The sequence below is a fragment of the Apodemus sylvaticus genome, chromosome 1 (genome assembly GCF_947179515.1).
Source record: "Apodemus sylvaticus chromosome 1, mApoSyl1.1, whole genome shotgun sequence".
Classification (NCBI taxonomy): domain Eukaryota; kingdom Metazoa; phylum Chordata; class Mammalia; order Rodentia; family Muridae; genus Apodemus; species Apodemus sylvaticus.
Genome location: NC_067472.1, coordinates 160,579,377 through 160,596,553, shown reverse-complemented (window position 1 = coordinate 160,596,553; position 17,177 = coordinate 160,579,377). Strand labels below are relative to the sequence as shown.

The 17,177-nt window shown below is 37.3% G+C and overlaps 1 pseudogene; it reads left to right on the top strand.

The window, feature by feature from the left end:
• Positions 1–649: 649 nt before the first annotated feature.
• Positions 650–3,636, top strand: LOC127689162 (influenza virus NS1A-binding protein homolog; annotated as a pseudogene).
• The last annotated feature ends 13,541 nt before the right edge of the window (positions 3,637–17,177 follow it).

Below are 17,177 nucleotides of genomic sequence, written 5' to 3'. Positions count from 1 at the left end.
ATGGGTTCAGCTAGAAAGTTAAGACACACTATCACATGTATTTCTCTAGCTACCGTTTCTCGAGCAGAGTTGGTTCTCCTAATGCTGTGCTTGGCTGCCTAGCCTCCCATAATACCAGGGACTTCAGTCAGTGCTTCCTAGAAAGCTCCGTTCCAATGAGTTTTCCTTCCCTGCATTCCATGACTTGGTAGGCTCCAAACCTGTAGCTGCTTCCCAAGTCAGAGAACCCACCTGGTGTAGACTAATTCCTTACAAGCCTCTGCAGAATGACACTGCCCAGGCCAAGACAAGCTGGACCAGGTCAGTATATGACCCTTTGAACCTACTTGTTCATTCTCAGGGAGATATTTGAGGAGTCAGCTACCCCTCCTCTTTGGAAAATGTTGCCCTCCCTTTGTTAATTCTGCCAGAAAAAGAAGTTCTGGCAGAGCAGAATTCTCTGCTAAACAAACAGGGGAGCACTTCAACATAGCAGCCAGCAAAATGTATCCTGTGTCTGTCTTGTTCTCTCTTCAGAGAGTGGACCAGAGGGAAAAGGGTCTAAGGAATTCCCAAGCACTCCTTTGTCTTTGGATCATCTGTGTTTTCAATGACACATTTCTCTCCAGTAAATAGTTGCCAAATTTATAAGGAAAAAACAAATCCCAATGGATATTTGATGTTTGGAGATGAAATGATATTGAATTTTCAGTTGCCAAATTAAATGCCTTGAGGAAAAGTGAGTAGTTCTATGATGTTTGACTTCAAGTCAGTGGGCATGAAATGCTAACACACAGGGCAGCCTTGGCTTGATATAGCCCCCTATTTTATTTGAAATCTTCAAAAGTGACAGTGGAGTTTTTCATGTGAAGTTGGATGATCTCAGTCCAGAAGCTGTTGAAGTCTTGCTGAATTATGCATACATAGCTCAATTGAAGGCTGATAAGGAATTGGTAAAAGATTTTTGTTCAGTAGCAGAGAAGCTGAATATGGACAGAGTCAGACAGGTCTACAGAGGTTATTTACTATCTAGAATGGATGTTACTAGCTGCACCTCTTACCAATATTTTTCAAGTTGTATGCAAGATTCCTGTTTGTTGAATAAAACTGACACTTATATTCAGGAGAATTTGTTACAAATTTCAGAAGAGGAATTTCTTAAGCTTCTGAGACAAAAGTAGGAGGTAATGCTTGAAGATAATGTTTTCTTGCCCAGAAACAGCACATTGTATGCAAAGGTAATCAATGCGGTGCAGTATAGCATCTGGGAGAATGGAGAGAGCCAGGAAGAGCTCGTGGAAGAGGGTTAAACCTTGTATTACTCAGCTGATCACACACTGCTTGATCGGAACCCACTAGATGGACAGGCTGAGGTGATTGACAGTGAAGATGATCATTTTCAGTTTGTGTAGAAAGAGCCACCCCATGAAAATGGCCATAAGCAGATAAGTGGCAGTTCCACTGGATATCTCTATTCTCAAAATGCTTCAATGCAAAGTCTTAAGCATGAGTGGAAAATTGTTGTGTCAGTAAAGACCACAAATATCACTTACTTGTGACTGGCTATGCTTGATGATACATTCTGTGTCATTTTCCTGCATGGGCAGAACAGTCCAGAGAGCTCAACAACAAGTACTCCATAACTGAGCAAGAGTATAAACTTTGAGATGCAGCCTGATGAGTTCCTAAAGAAGCCCATGTCTCCCATGCAGTACACACAGTCTGGACTAGGGGCAGCAAAGATGAATGGGAATCTCATAGCAGCAGGTGGTTGAAACAGAGTGAAATATCTTCTAACAGTTGAATGCTATGATCCACATAAAGATCACTGGTCCTTCCTTGCTCCCATGAGAACACCAAGAGCCTTCTTTCAAATGGTTGTGCTGATGGGACAGCTCTGTGCGATGGGTAGATCCAATGGATACCCAGATGACCCAAGTTGTAGTGAAATGTACTATCCAAGCATTGATGACTTCCTCCAGAAGTGTCATGCCCAGTTTTCTGAGAAACCGCCAGACTGATTTCCAGAGTGGTTGTACCAACTTACATTCCCACCAGCAGTGGAGGAGTGTTCATCTTTCTCCACTTCCTTGCCAACACCTACTGTCTCTCTCCTGAGTTTTTAATCTTAGCCATTCTGACTGATGTGAGGTGAAATCTCAGGGTTGTTTTGATTTGAATTTTCCTAATGACTAATGATGTTGAACATTTCTTAAGGTGCTTCTCAGTCATCTGAAGTTCTTGAGGTGAAAATTCTTTGTTTAGCTCTTTCCCCCATTTTTAAAATGGTTATTTGGTTCTCTGGAGTCTAACTTCTTGAGTTCTTTGTATATATTGGATATTAGCTCTCTGTCAGATGAAGGGTTGGTGAAAATCTTTTTCAAATTTTTTGGTTGCCATTTTGTCCTTTTGACAGTGTCCTTTGCCTTACAGAAACTTTAAAATTTTATGAGGTCCCCTTTGGCAATTCTTGATCTCAGAGCATAAGCTATTGGTGTTCTGTTCAGGAACATTTCCCCTATGCCCATGTACTCAAGGGTCTTCCCCAGTTTCTTTTCTATTAGTTTCGGTGTGGCTGGTTTTATGGGGAGATCCTTGATCCACTTGGAGATGAGTTTAGTACAAGGAGATAAGAATGGATCAATTTTCATTCTTCTGCATGCTGACCTCCAGTTGAACCAGCACCATTTGTTGAAAAGGCTATCTTTTTTCCCACTGCATGGTTTCAGCTTCTTTGTGGAAGATCAAGTGACCATAGGTGTGTGGGTTCATTTCTGGGTCTTCAAACCTATTCCATTTATCTACCTGCCTGTCACTGTACCAAAACCATGCAGTTTTTATCACTATTGCTCTGTAGTACTCTTTGAGGTCTGGGATGCTGATTCCCCCAGAAATTCTTTTACTGTTGAGAATAGTTTTAGCTATCCTGGTTTTTTTGTTATTCCAGATGAATTTGAGAATTGTTCTTTCTATCTCTATGAAAAACTGAGTTGGGATTTTGATGGGGATTGCATTGAATCTGTATATTGCTTTTGGCAAGATGGCCATTTTAACTATATTAAACCTGCCAATCCATGAGCATGGAAGTTTTTTTCCATTTTCTGAGGTCTTCTTTGATTTCCTTCTTCAGAGACCTGAAGTTCTTGTCATACAGATCTTTCATTTGTTTGGTTAGAGTCACACCAAGATACTTTATATTGTTTGTGGCTATGGTGAAGGGAGTTATTTCCTTAATTTCTTTCTCAGCCTGCTTATCCTTTGAGTATAGGAAGGCTATTGATTTGCTTGAGTTGATTTTATAACCAGCCACTTTACTGAAGCTGTTTATCAGCTGTAGGAGTTCTCTGGTGGAGTTTTCTGGTTCAGTTAAGTACACTATCATATCATACCTTTTCCAAGTACAGATCCGTCTTCAAGGCAAACATCCTCAGACAGGACTGGCACACAGATGGCTTGCAGAGCTGCCCAGGCCCTGAGTGCAGGCAGAAGCCTGAGGAGCTCAGTCCCAAGCGATGGTAGACTCAGGATATCTCTGTGTACCTGGGGCTCCCTACCTGGGCCGTCAGGGAGCCAAGATGGTGGAGACCCCCTCTGATGGAGGACTTCTGTATTTGTATTCTTAAGTCATCTTTGGTTATTTTGCTTTTTAAAGGTTGATACTGTAAATGAATAAACCACAAATTGATTAGGAACATCATTTCAAGAAGTTCCTGCTCTTCCACATTTGTTTTGCCAATTTATACATTAAGAGACTCTTCCCTCATTTCTTTCTTTAGGGTTTACAGGTAGACACTTGGGTTTTTTAAGGGGCCCCTTTCAATAACTGGAACAATCTGTAACAAGATACTTATTTAAATATTTAGTCTTTATGGCTACATTTTCATAATATTTGCTATTCTCAGAAGAGTGTTTTATTGCTTGAATAAAATGTGACAGGTTCAAGTTATCAAACCAGAGTGGCAGAGGCAAGGATTCAGAGCAGGGTGTTTCTTCTAAATGCTCAGAATGCAAACTTCAGCATTTGCCTCAGCTGTACATTTTTCTTTTTTCTTTCCTATTTGAGAGTGTACCATGAATGTTTATTTAGGTGTAATTGCTGAGAAGTAACAGTAACAATTCAAATCCAAGTTTCATGAATTACTTGACTTACTGAAACATTTAAACTGTCCTCATTTATCATTAAGCAAACAATTGTAAGTAGAAGCCTTTGACTGAAAACAATTAAACTGTTTTGTGTTTGTGAATGCAAAAAAAAAAACCAAACAAAAACAAAAACAAAAGCAAAAACAGGGAGAAACAGAAAAAAAAAAAAAGAAAGAGAAAGAAGGGATCAAAGAAGAGCCATAGAGGCCATAGAGCTATATCTGAAAACTTTAGTTTTGAAAATAATTCTATTTTTCACAAGAAATTTACTCAGGCTTCATAAAAGCCTGACCAGAGTAGTTTGTTACAAATTTATTTAAATTGTAGTATTTACATATGTTTATATATAATATTTAGCCAAATGCTTTATTATTATTCAATAATAATATTTAGTAATGATCACATATTTATAAGCTTAAATTATGTTTAATTATATATGATTTAATAAATATTCAATTCTAAATATGTATATATTCTGACAATTTTCTTATTTATAGTATTTGAGTATTGCTATTGTCTTGAGCCCCAGCAATGTCTTTGTGGAATTCTGGGTTAGCACACAGTACTTTATATAGCATTGGTTTTCATTAAATTCAAATTTTTACAAGTGTTTATAGTAAGGAGATAAGAAAAATTTTATACTTCTCTTTAGTATTAGAATATATTTATTTTCCCTTATATGCATACCTGATATTACTTCATAAAATCAGTAAAGCACACTTCTTGATAGATATTGAGTTTCTTCTTTCACTTTGTTAACATACTTAATATTTGCAAATTTTATGCTAAATATTATTACTGTCATTTGAGTTCTTTGGCTCTGAAATTTTTGTCATAAAATATAACTTTCTAATCTGAAGAGTAACTTAAGTGATAGAGCAATTCCCAACAAACTCCATTACTAATTGACTAAGTGAACACTAAACTGATAGAAATCCAAAATCCAATCAATTGATGATAAATGTAGTGGTTTGAATATGTTTGGCTTTTGGAAGTGGCAGGATTAAGAAGTCTAGCTTTGTTGGGATAGGTATGGTCTTGCAGGAAGTATATCACAGTGTAGTCAGTCTTTGAAGTCTCTCAGTGCTGAAACTCTACCCTTTCTGGAAGAGAGCATCATCCTGGCTGCCTGTGTAGGACAGTCTCCTTCTAACTACCTTTGGATAAAAATGAAAAACTCTCAGCTCCTCCTTTATAACCATGTCTGCCTGATTTCTCCCATGCTTCCTGACAGGATGATAATGAACTGAAATTATGAAACTGAAAGTAAGCCACAATTATTTTCTTTTATAAGAGTTGAATAGGTCATAGAATATATTCTTCACAGAAATAAAATCTTAACTAAGTGAGTAAATCAGCCGAGAAACACTTGGTATAGGAAGGAGTTATGGGGATAAACTCTTACTAAAGAAGTCAGTGTACAAATTCATCTTTTTTTTGTAAGAAAAGAAACAGAAGTTACCATCTCTGAACTAAGAACTATTAGAAGGCATGTGTTGGGTAGTTTGTTCGATCCACAGATCTGCAAGTAGGGAGGACTAGTTGTTAGCAGTCTATGATAATTGACTATGCAGCTTGAGCTCAGGAAGGCAGTGGAAAATTATGGCAACCCATCACTGCCTTGTTCTATCACTAACTGAAAATATATAATTAAATGTTATTCATTAAACAAGAAAACACCACATAGTTATTAACTTACTATAACAATTGAGAGATTTAATAGTGCAATCTAATTCACACTACCAAGTTTGAATGAAGTTCATAAACTCAATATCTAAATGAAGAAATCCACTGTGTCTAGATAGTAGATTTAATCTATGTAATTTAAGGGTTTACAAATTAAGTCTATATTTTCTAAGAAGCAAAACAGTATTTCTTTTCCTTATTACTTATAAGTATGAGACAAATATCTCACTTTTATACAACATATATAAACATTTATCCAACCATATTTTCTAAAATGCCTCATAATTCAGTTATCTCTCTGGCATGTGTGTGTTTGTGTGTGTGTGTGTGTGTGTGTGTGTGTGTATTTGTGTCTGTGTATTCTAGGGAGACAACTCCTTATACATGAAAATATGTATAAAATATACATATTGATATAGAATGTGTATGTATGTATATATGATGAAACATCACACACACAGACACATAATACATATATGTGCATATATATATACACATAGATAGATAGATAGATTGATAGATAGATAGATAGTTATAGATATGGATATGTATACTGTGGTCACTTATGCATTCTTGGCCCATGTGAACTGATATTAGGAGGTGTGGCCTTGTTGTAGTACTTGTGGCTTGAGCTCCATCCAGAGTTGGAGACAGTTTCTCCTCATTGCAGTCATAACAAGATTCAGAACTCTCAGATCCTTTTCCAGTACCATGCCTGTCTGCATGCTGCCATGGTTCCTGTTGTAATGATAATGGACAGAACCTTTGATACTGCAAGGAAGCTCTAATTAAATGCTGTACTCTGTAAATAGGGTCATAGGGTCTCTTCATAGCAATGAAACCCTAAGACAAATATGGATGTAGATATGGATAAGGATATAGATTAGATGTAGATGTATAGATTAGATATAGATATAGATAGATATAGATATAGATATAGATATAGATATAGATATAGATATAGATATAGATATAGATATAGAGATTGAGACCAAATAAAGATATAGATGGAGAAAATTTTGAGTACAACCTTTACTTTACCTAAACCATGTGGTTGGAATATGGGTTGGATAGTAACTCTTCTATGTCTCTTATACTGGTCCAAATTTTTCCTGTTTTGTCCTCTTTCCTACTGTGAACAACTGCAATTACTTTAAACATATTTTTTATTTTTAGTTATAATCCAGGCAGTAGAAAGTTTGCCTGAAGTGATCATTCTAGAAGTGGCTTCATTTGTTAGCTTGTCACATAAGTTATTATTCTTCAAAGTAGAAAAACATAGATGTATAACTGTGCTGACATATAATGGAATATAAAAAAAGCCGTAAAAATTTTGTTTGGAAGAAGTTGGTAGCAATACAGGGGAAAAGAAATTCAGAGATATTTATAAAATTTTGATGACTTTTAATAAATGTTCAAAAGCAATGCTTGCACTTTTATAAATGACTATCAAGCTACCAACTACAAAACTTAGAAATATTATGTAGAAAATATTAACCTAAATTTATTCAACCTATGTTTAGAAAATGTAATGATTAGTAAAAGTATCATTTCCCTTATCAATATAAGTTAAAATATAGTATTACTACGATGGCCTTCCAAGTGGAATAAGTGCTATCTGGAGAGAGGTTAAATAGACAGATTACCTGAAAATATTCCTAGGAGCAGAGCTAATTTAAGTTGTTCATTCTCATCTATGCCTATAATCCTTAGGTTTGGTCTTCTCATTGTGTCCTGGATTTCCTGGATATTTTGGGTTACAATCTTTTTGCATTTTGCATTTTCTTTAACTGTTGAGTCCATGGTTTCTATGGAATCTTCAGCATCTGAGATTCTTTCTTCTATCTCTTGTATTCTGTTGTTGATGTTTGCATCTCTGTCCCCCGATTTCTTCCCAAGGCTTTCTATCTCCAAAGTTGTCTCCCTTTGAGTTTTCTTAGTCTACCTAAGTGACCCAAAGAACTCCACTAAAGAGCTCCTACAGCTGATAAACAACTTCAGCAAAGTGGCAGGTTATAAAATCAACTCCAGCAAATCAGTGGCCTTCCTATACTCAAAGGATAAGCAGGCTGAGAAAGAAATTAGGGAAATGACCCCCTTCACAATAGCCACAAACAGTATAAAGTATCTTGGGGTGACTCTTACCAAACATGTGAAAGATCTGTATGACAAGAACTTCAAGACTCTGAAGAAGGAAATGGAAGAAGACCTCAAAAAAATGGGAAAACCTCCCATGCTCATGGATCGGTAGAATCAATATAGTTAAAATGGCCATTTTGCCTAAAGCACTATACAGATTCAATGCAATACCCATCAAAATCCCAACTCAATTCTTCACAGAGTTAGAAAGAGCAATTATCAAATTCATCTGGAACAACAAAAAACCCAGGATAGCTAAAACTATTCTCAGCAACAAAAGAAAATCTGGGGGAATCAGTATCCCTGACCTCAAGCAATACTACAGAGCAATAGTGTTAAAAACTGCATGGTATTGGTACAGTGACAGGCAGGAGGATCAATGGAACAGGATTGAAGATCCAGAAATGAACCCACACACCTATGGCCACTTGATCCTCGACAAAGAGGCTGAAAACATCCAATGGAAAAAAGATAGCCTTTTCAACAAATGGTGCTGGTTCAACTGGAGGTCAGCATGCAGAAGAATGCGAATTGATCCATCCTTGTCTCCTTGTACTAAGCTCAAATCCAAATGGATCAAGGACCTCCACATAAAGCCAGACACTCTGAAGCTAATAGAAAAGAAACTGGGGAAGACCCTTGAGGACATCGGTACAGGGAGAAAGTTTCTGAACAGAAAACCAATAGCGTATGCTCTAAGAGCAAGAATTGACAAATGGGACCTCATAAGGTTACAGAGTATCTGTAAGGCAAAGGACACCATCAAGAGGACAGATCGGCAACCAACAAATTGCGAAAAGATCTTCACCAATCCTACATCAGATAGAGGGCTAATATCCAATATATATAAAGAACTCAAGAAGTTAGACTCCAGAAAACCGAACAACCCTATTAAAAAATGGGGTACAGAGTTAAACAAAGAATTCTCACCTGAAGAACTTCGGATGGCAGAGAAGCATCTTAAAAAATGCTCAACTTCATTAGTCATTAGGGAAATGCAAATCAAAACAACCCTAAGATTTCATCTTAAACCAGTCAGAGTGGCTAAGATTAAAAATTCAGGAGACAGCAGGTGTTGGAGAGGATGTGGAGAAAGAGGAACACTCCTCCACTGCTGGTGGGGTTGCAAATTGGTACAACCACTCTGGAAATCAGTCTGGCGGTTCCTCCGAAAACTGGGCACCTCACTTCCAGAAGATCCTGCTATACCACTCCTGGGCATATATCCAGAGGATTCCCCACCATGAAATAAGGATACATGCTCTACTATGTTCATAGCAGCCCTATTTATAATTGCCAGATGCTGGAAAGAACCCAGGTATCCCTCAACAGAAGAGTGGATGCAAAAAATGTGGTATATCTACACAATGGAGTACTATTCAGCCATTAGAAACAATGAATTCATGAAATTCTTAGGCAAATGGATGGAGCTAGAGAACATCATACTAAGTGAGGTAACCCAGACTCAAAAGGTGAATCATGGTATGCACTCACTAATAAGTGGTTATAACCTAGAAAACTGGAATACCCAAAACATAATCCACACATCAAATGAGATACAAGAAGAAAGGAGGAGTGGCCCCTGGTTCTGGAAAGACTCAGTGAAACAGTATTCGGCAAAACCAGAACGGGGAATTGGGAAGGGGTGGGAGGGAGGACAGGGGAAGAGAAGGGGGCTTACGGGACTTTCGGGTTAGTGGGGGGGCTAGAAAAGGGGAAATCATTTGAAATGTAAATAAATTATATCTAATAAAAAAAATCTCTCACAAAAAAACAAAAAACAAAAAAGTTGTTCATATTATAGCATCTGGCCAGTTACCTCTGCTCAGATATGATGCTTCTGACCTCACATTTCCTGGTGACTCTTCCTGCACTTGGCTCTACTCCAGAGTTCTTTCTGCTTATAGTAATTCAGATCATTTATTCCACCCTTTCCTGTAGGCCATAGTCTTTTTAATTGACAGGTGGTGCATCCATAGAATCCACAAGATATTCTCTCTACATTTCCCTATCTTAGTCAATGACAATCTATTTTTCTTACCATGATAAACTATATACAATACTAGCAATTATGGAACAATTATGGGAATTAAAAGATAAGATTTATATTCATAAAGGTGAGTCCATATACATTTGGCAACTTAGGATAAAGTATTCTACTACCTATCCTATCTTGGTGAGTTTAGATTTCAGTACCTAAATGAATTTCTCTCTTTACTTGAATTACCATCCTAAAATATCTTCTTAGACCTCAAACATTTTCTTAAATTCCAAACAACTCAAGCTTAATTGTGAAGTTGTACATAATTAGTCTCCAACACCATCAGAAACTTAATAGGGAATAAATATTACCTGAGTATTCAGGAAGTGTATGAAAGCAACTTCCAAAACTATACAAATGGCAGAGATATAGCTGCCAGGAAAAGGCTCCCCAAATGTCTCTATAACAATGGAGCTTGCATCATCAGCTTTTTGGCACAGCATATATGACAGATGATTTTTGAAGCTGGAATTATGAAGAACTGATTGCCTTATCTTGGCAAAGCTTATCAGTCCATTTGACTGTGTCCATGCTTGCCCATTTTGAGCAGCATTCTGTTAAGAGTTACAGCAAGGGCAGATTTTTGCCCAATGGCAGCTTGCAACAGTTGAAATGAACTCCATAACAAGGTTTTACAATGCTCATCATCATCTTTGAAGTAGATTGGGGGTACTTCAAGGAGCAGAACTGTCTCATTTTTTTAAAAATCTTTTAATAATAAAACAACTTTATTTTGTTATTGTTTTGTAACAACATTTTTACAAATCTTATTTAATCTTTTCTTTTACACTCCAAATTTGATCTCCTTCTGATAAACTTTTATCCTAAGTTTAGTACACCTTCTGACTATTCCACATTCCTTACCTACTCTCCCTGTCTTAATGAGGATGTCCCTACTCCCTCATGCCCCACCCCACCAGCCCTCTCCACTCCTTGGGGCCTCCAATCTCTTGAGGGTTAAGTGCATCTTCTCTGATAAACCCAGACCTAGCAGTCCTCTGCTGTATATGTGTTGGGGGCCTCATTTCAGCAGATGTATGCTGCCTAGTTGATGTGACAGTGTCTGAGAAAGCTTAGGTGTCCAGGTTAACTGAGAGTGCTACTCCTCCTACAGGGTCACCCTCCTCTTCAGCTTCTTCCAGCTTTTCCCTAGTTCCACCACAGAGGTCAGCAGCTTCTGATCATTGGTTGGGTGTAAATATCTGCATCTGACTCAGTTTTTTGTTGGGTCTACTGGAGGGCCATATTCTGTGGATCTCTGAGGTTTTTGAAGACAATTTATCTATCTACAAGGCATCTGAATTGTCAAAGCTTCTTTATTCTTAACTATTTACTATATGAATAATGTTGGCAATATTTTATTGTATTGAAATAGACTAGTATCTAACATGACCATGAGTTTTGATATCTCACAATTAACTTGTATTCCTTACTTATCCTTATATTTTGTAATAGCAGCTTTCAAAAGTACTAGAACTTTACGTTTTTAAGAATATAAGCACAATACCTCAAATAAAAGTTGAAAACACATGCAAATATATACATATATATTATAATATAACTTAATATATATGAATATATAAAGAGCTGTACCGAGTTAGGATTTTTAACTCATGAATTCTCTTTGGTCTAAAATTAGATTTAGTAACTTACCCACTATTTTCATTATTTCCATAATCCTCTTTTTTCTTTTCATCCTTTTCTTCCTTTTTCCTGCTAACACTAGATAGGAAACAAAGGTGGATAGAAGAAAAAAAAGTAATCCTTGTATCTAACTGCTCTATTTTGTTCACTCCCTGTCTAAGACAATAACTATTTTTAACCACCCCCCCAATGACAGTAAACATCAAACACTTATTGAATGATGAAAATTCATCTACTCCCCCTTAAGGGAAAGGGACATGGTTCTCTTAAAATTGCTTCCTATGACTTAGAACACAGCATTCGTTTTTGGGCTGTGGAGGAATGAAATTGGGAAAATGGTGAACTCTTAAGAAAGCCACATGTAACATTTGTTCATTCTCTGAATGTGAAAATATAGGCTTAGGTAAAGTCCTGATTGGGACAGCCTGAAAGACTGGAACAAATGAGCTAGCTGCTTCATAGTTGGCCTGGAAGCAAATTTTAATGAAACAACAAGTGAGACAGTCTGAGGCCTGATCACTTTGGCTTTTTTCTCGTCAAGGCTGCCTCCATTCCACTGGTGTCTGGCCTTTTGTTCTGTTAACATATAAACGTTTCAAGTAATATACACAGCTCAGTTAAAGCTGATTCTTTCATCTCTTAACAAGGGAGGGGCATAAAACCAAACTGTAATATAGATTTCTGTCCATGCCACATGAGAGGATGAGTCCTAAGGACTCTGGAGACAACTCTGGAGTTGTTGTCTATGCTTACCTGAAATTTTAGATGGAAAACATTTTTATGGTTCAGCCAGTCTCAGAGTTGTTCCCACTTGTAGAGACAGGAAATTATATTACCTGTCCTGTTTGGTCCTTTTGATTTCTTTCTTCCTGTGTGTAGTGAAGATCTTCAGTGTCACTTCCCTGGTTAAATCAGATTTCCAACAATTTTGATGGAAGACAGCATTTTGCTTGTTTTTTTCTTTCTTTCTTTCTATCTTTCTTTCTTTCTTTCTTTTTTCTTTTTCCTTTTTTTTAACCTTTTAGAACAAATGCAAAATCTCTTCCAAAATACAAAGTACTTTCTTTTATCCATTTTTGGGATTATGAAATTATTAGTACTTCTATAGTCTGATCTAATTCAGTAGTACTTTCTAAAATTCAATGCTTTGTAGCATCAGTGCTACCTGTCTCATTGACTTCAAAATATTCAATGTCAACAAAGCACCATTTATTCTATCTCTGGAATATTCCATATCCTCTTTCTTTTCTATGAGTGCCTCCTTTAAATGACTATTAGATTCTCCATAAATATTTGTCCTGTAAGAATATAAGATATATCTGTAATACTTTCTATGTTATAATATCCAAAAATGTTGCATTCCAATAGATACACACATTGAAGCACTATCAACTATGATCTGCAAGGACATTACTGAGACAGTTACCATATCTAACAAATTTAGAGTCATACTTCTCCAAATTCAAGGCAAAAGACCATTGGAATTCTGAAAATGCATCAATAGTACGATTCAGTAATATGTGTACATATCATTACTCTCAAAAGTTTACAAAATGAAATATAGAATCCATTGTAGAACATTGTTATAAGGTAGCTTCAAACTTAATCTGTACTCTAAATTTAGAATACAGTCTTTCCCCTCATAATTGATTCTCCACAATATAAATATAACTGAAGCTTTTTTATCTGTGTTTCTATGGACTTCAATTTCAATTTTTTTAAGCTTTTGTAAAATTTTCTCTTTTGGAATATCTTCTTTTAGTGTAACTGTAAATTCCAGATTGGATTCTTCTACAGGTTTCCTATTTTGATTCAAATTATCTTCTAATTTCTGTTCTATGGTCTGCAACCTAGCATCTAATTTTTCAGTTTCTTTTTTCTTCAAATCTGCCTTATTTCGATGTCCCCACCAAGAAGATGTACAAATCGGTAATCATTATTGAATAAACAGTTTGTATGCTTCTAAGCAAAGCAAGAACAAATGGAATACAAATGCATTGTGTCACTGTTTTTTTCTTCATTTTAAACACAGTATTTGCTTTTTTGTATCTTCCACTGTCTCCCTAAGGTCTTTGCTTTCCTATTTTCAAACAAATATTTCTTTATATGATTTTTTTTTTAGCCAGCTTTCCTTCTCTTTTATTGTGTTTCAAATTCAATACCTTACCGGTTTAGATGCTTGGAGATTCACATCTTGTACCTTGGGTCACCATTAGCCCTGCACCAGCTCTTTTGTTAGCTTTTCACAAGGTCTGTTTAGCCCTTGTGAATTCTGTTCACAAAGAAGAGATGGAAGGTGCCAGCAATTTTTCCACAGACCTTCTGTAAAGTGGAACCACTCTGACTTCTGGGCCACCATCAGTGGAGCCAAACTGTTTTTTTCCCCCAAAGGCCACTTGGTTCTCTCTAGTGCACTTCAATCACTCTGAGCTTGGGGGAAAATGTGCACTGAGACTGCTGAAGGAAATCACATTCGATGCTTTTAAAAAGAAAAGTCATAGGGGGTAGAGGGAGGGAGGTATTTGGGAGGGAGAGAGGAGGGGCTGGACAAAGGGGACAGGGACATGTATTGGAAGGGGTAGGAGAGAAGTACAGAGGGTCAGAACATTGAATAGAAGCATGTAGCCAAGGGGGATTAGGAACTTGTGGTAGACACTTGAAAGTCCCAAACTCCAGGAAGCTAGAGGCTCCCAGCAGCCAAGGGTGATGACTTTAGCTGAAATACCCAACAAAGGGGAGATAAAAACTGTAGAGCCCACCTCCACATTGCCTCTACAGTTGGGGGAGAGGCATGGCCCTCACATATTTCAAAATTTTTAACCCAGAAATGTTCCTGTCCAAAGGAATGATAGGGACAAAAAGTAGAAGAGAGCCAGAATGGAAGAGACCACCCCATCTAGGAATCCATTCTATCTGCAGACAACAAACTCCCACACTATTGCTGATGCCAAGAAACACTTGCTGACAGGAGTCTGATATGGCTCTTACCTACCAGCACCTAAGCAATACAATGCAGATACTCACAACATCAGACAGAACCCAGGGATCCAAATGGAAGAGCTAGGGGAAGGACAGAGGAGCTGAAAGGAACTGCGCCCCCATAAGAAGAACTATATCAACTAAATGACCACACAGAGCTCCCAGGGACTAAACCACCAAGAGTATTCATGGAGGGAGCCAGGGCTCCAGATACATATGAAGCAGAGGATGGCCTTATGTGACATCAATGGGATTGAAAGGGAGGCTTGATGCCCCAGAATAGGGGTTGCTAGAGTATTGAGGTGGGAGTGGCTGAGTAGATGGAGGAGCACCCTCATAGAGGCAAAGCAGAAGGGGAGAGGGGAAATAGGATGAGGGGATTGAGGAGTGGTAAAAAGGAAGGGGGATATCATTTGATATGTAAATGATTTTCACAAAGAACCAGCTCCTGGATTCCTTGATTCTTTGTATGGTTCTCTTTGTTTCCATTTGATTGATTTCAGCCCTGAGTTTGATGATTTCCTGTCTTCTACTCCTCCTGGGTGAATTGGCTGCATTTTGTTCCAGGGCTTTCAGGTGTGTTGCTAAGCTGCTACTGTATGCTCTCTATATTTTCTTAAAATGAGTTTTTCTCATTTTTCTTTCTTTGAGTTTTCCTCTTAGCACTGCTTTCATTGTGTCCCAAAGATTTGGGTATGTTGTGCCTTCATTTGCATTAAATTCTAAAAAGTTTCTGATTTTTTTCTTTATTTCTTCTTTGGCCAAGGTGTCATTGAGTTGAGTATTGTTCAGCCTCCATGTGTGTGTGGGCTTTCTGTTGTTTTTGTTGCTATTGAAGACCACTTTTACTTTTCTTTTGCTTTAGGGTGAAATGTTCTATAAATATCAGTCAAATCCAATTGGTCCAAAGCTTCAATTAGTATTGCTAGGTCCCTGTTTAGTTTCTGTTTCCCTGATTGGGCGATTGAGGAGAGTGGAGTGTTGAAGTCACCCACAATTACTGTGTTAGGTGCAATGTGTGCTTTGAGCTTTAGTAAAGTTTCTTTTAAGAATTTCATGAATTCATTGTTTCTAATGGCTGAATAGTACTCCATTGTGTAGATATACCACATTTTTTGCATCCACTCTTCTGTTGAGGGATACCTGGGTTCTTTCCAGCATCTGGCAATTATAGATAGGGCTGCTACGAATGAGGGTGCCCTTGCATTTGGTGCATAGATGTTCAGAATTGAAAGTTCTTCTTGGTGGATTTTTCCTTTGACCAGCAAGAAGTATCCTTCTGTGTCTCTTTTGATGACTTTAGGTTGAAAGTCAATTGTATCTGATATTAGAGTGGCTACTCAAGCTCGTTTCCTGAGACCATTGACTTGTAAAATTGTCTTCCAGCATTTTACTCTAAGGTAGTTTTTGTCTTTGATACTGAGGTGTGTCTTCTGTATGCAGCAAAATGTAGGGTCCTGTTTCCTTATCCAGTCTGTTATTCTACGTCTTTTTATTGGGAAATTGAGTCCATTCATGTTAAGAGATATTAAGGAATAGTGATTATTACTTCCTGTCATTTTTGATGTTATTTTTATATTTGAGTGGTTATCTTCTTTTGGGTTTGATGAAAGAAGGTAACTATCTTGCTTTTTTTCCAGGGTGTAGTTTCCCTCCTTGTATTGGGGTTTTCCTCCTATTATTCTTTGCAGAGCTTGGTTTGTAGAAAGATATTGTATAAATTTAGTTTTGTCATGGAATATCTTGTGTTCTCCATCTATGGTGATTGAGAGTTTTGCTGGGTATAATAGTCTTGGCTGACATATGTGTTCTCTTAGAATCTGCATGAGATCTTCCCAGGATCCTTTAGCTTTCATGGTCTCTGGTGAGAAGTCTGGTGTGATTCTGATAGGTCGTCCTTTATATGTTACTTGGCCTTTTGCTCTTACTGCTTTTTATATTCTTTCTTTGTTTAGTGAATTTGTGGTTTTTATTATTATGTGACAGGAGGTATTTCTGCTCGGGTCCAGTCTGTTTGGAGTTCTGTAGGCTTTTTCTATATTCATGGGCATCTCTCTCTCTAAGTTGGGAAATTTTTCTTCCATAATTTTGTTGAAGATATTTGCTGGCTCTTTCAGTTGTAAATCTTCACTATCAACTTGAGGACATAGGTATAGGGGGAAAGTTTCTGAACAGATCACCAATAGTTTATGCTCTTAGATCAAGAATTGACAAATGGGACATCATAAAATTACAAAGTTTCGGTAAGGCAAAGGACCATCAGAAGGACAAATCGGCAACCAACAGATTGGGAAAAGATCTTCACCAACCCTACATAAGATAAAGGGCTAATATCCAATATATACAAAGAACTCAAGAAGTTAACCCCAGAAAACCAATTAACCCTATTAAAAATGGGGTACAGAGTTAAACGAAGAATTTTCACCAGAAGAACTTTGGATGGCAGAGAAGCATTTTAAAAAATGCTCAACTTCATTAGTCATTAGGGAAATGCAAATCAAAACAGCCCTGAGATTTCACCTTATACCAGTCAGAATGGCTAAGATTAAAAATTCAGGAGAGAGCA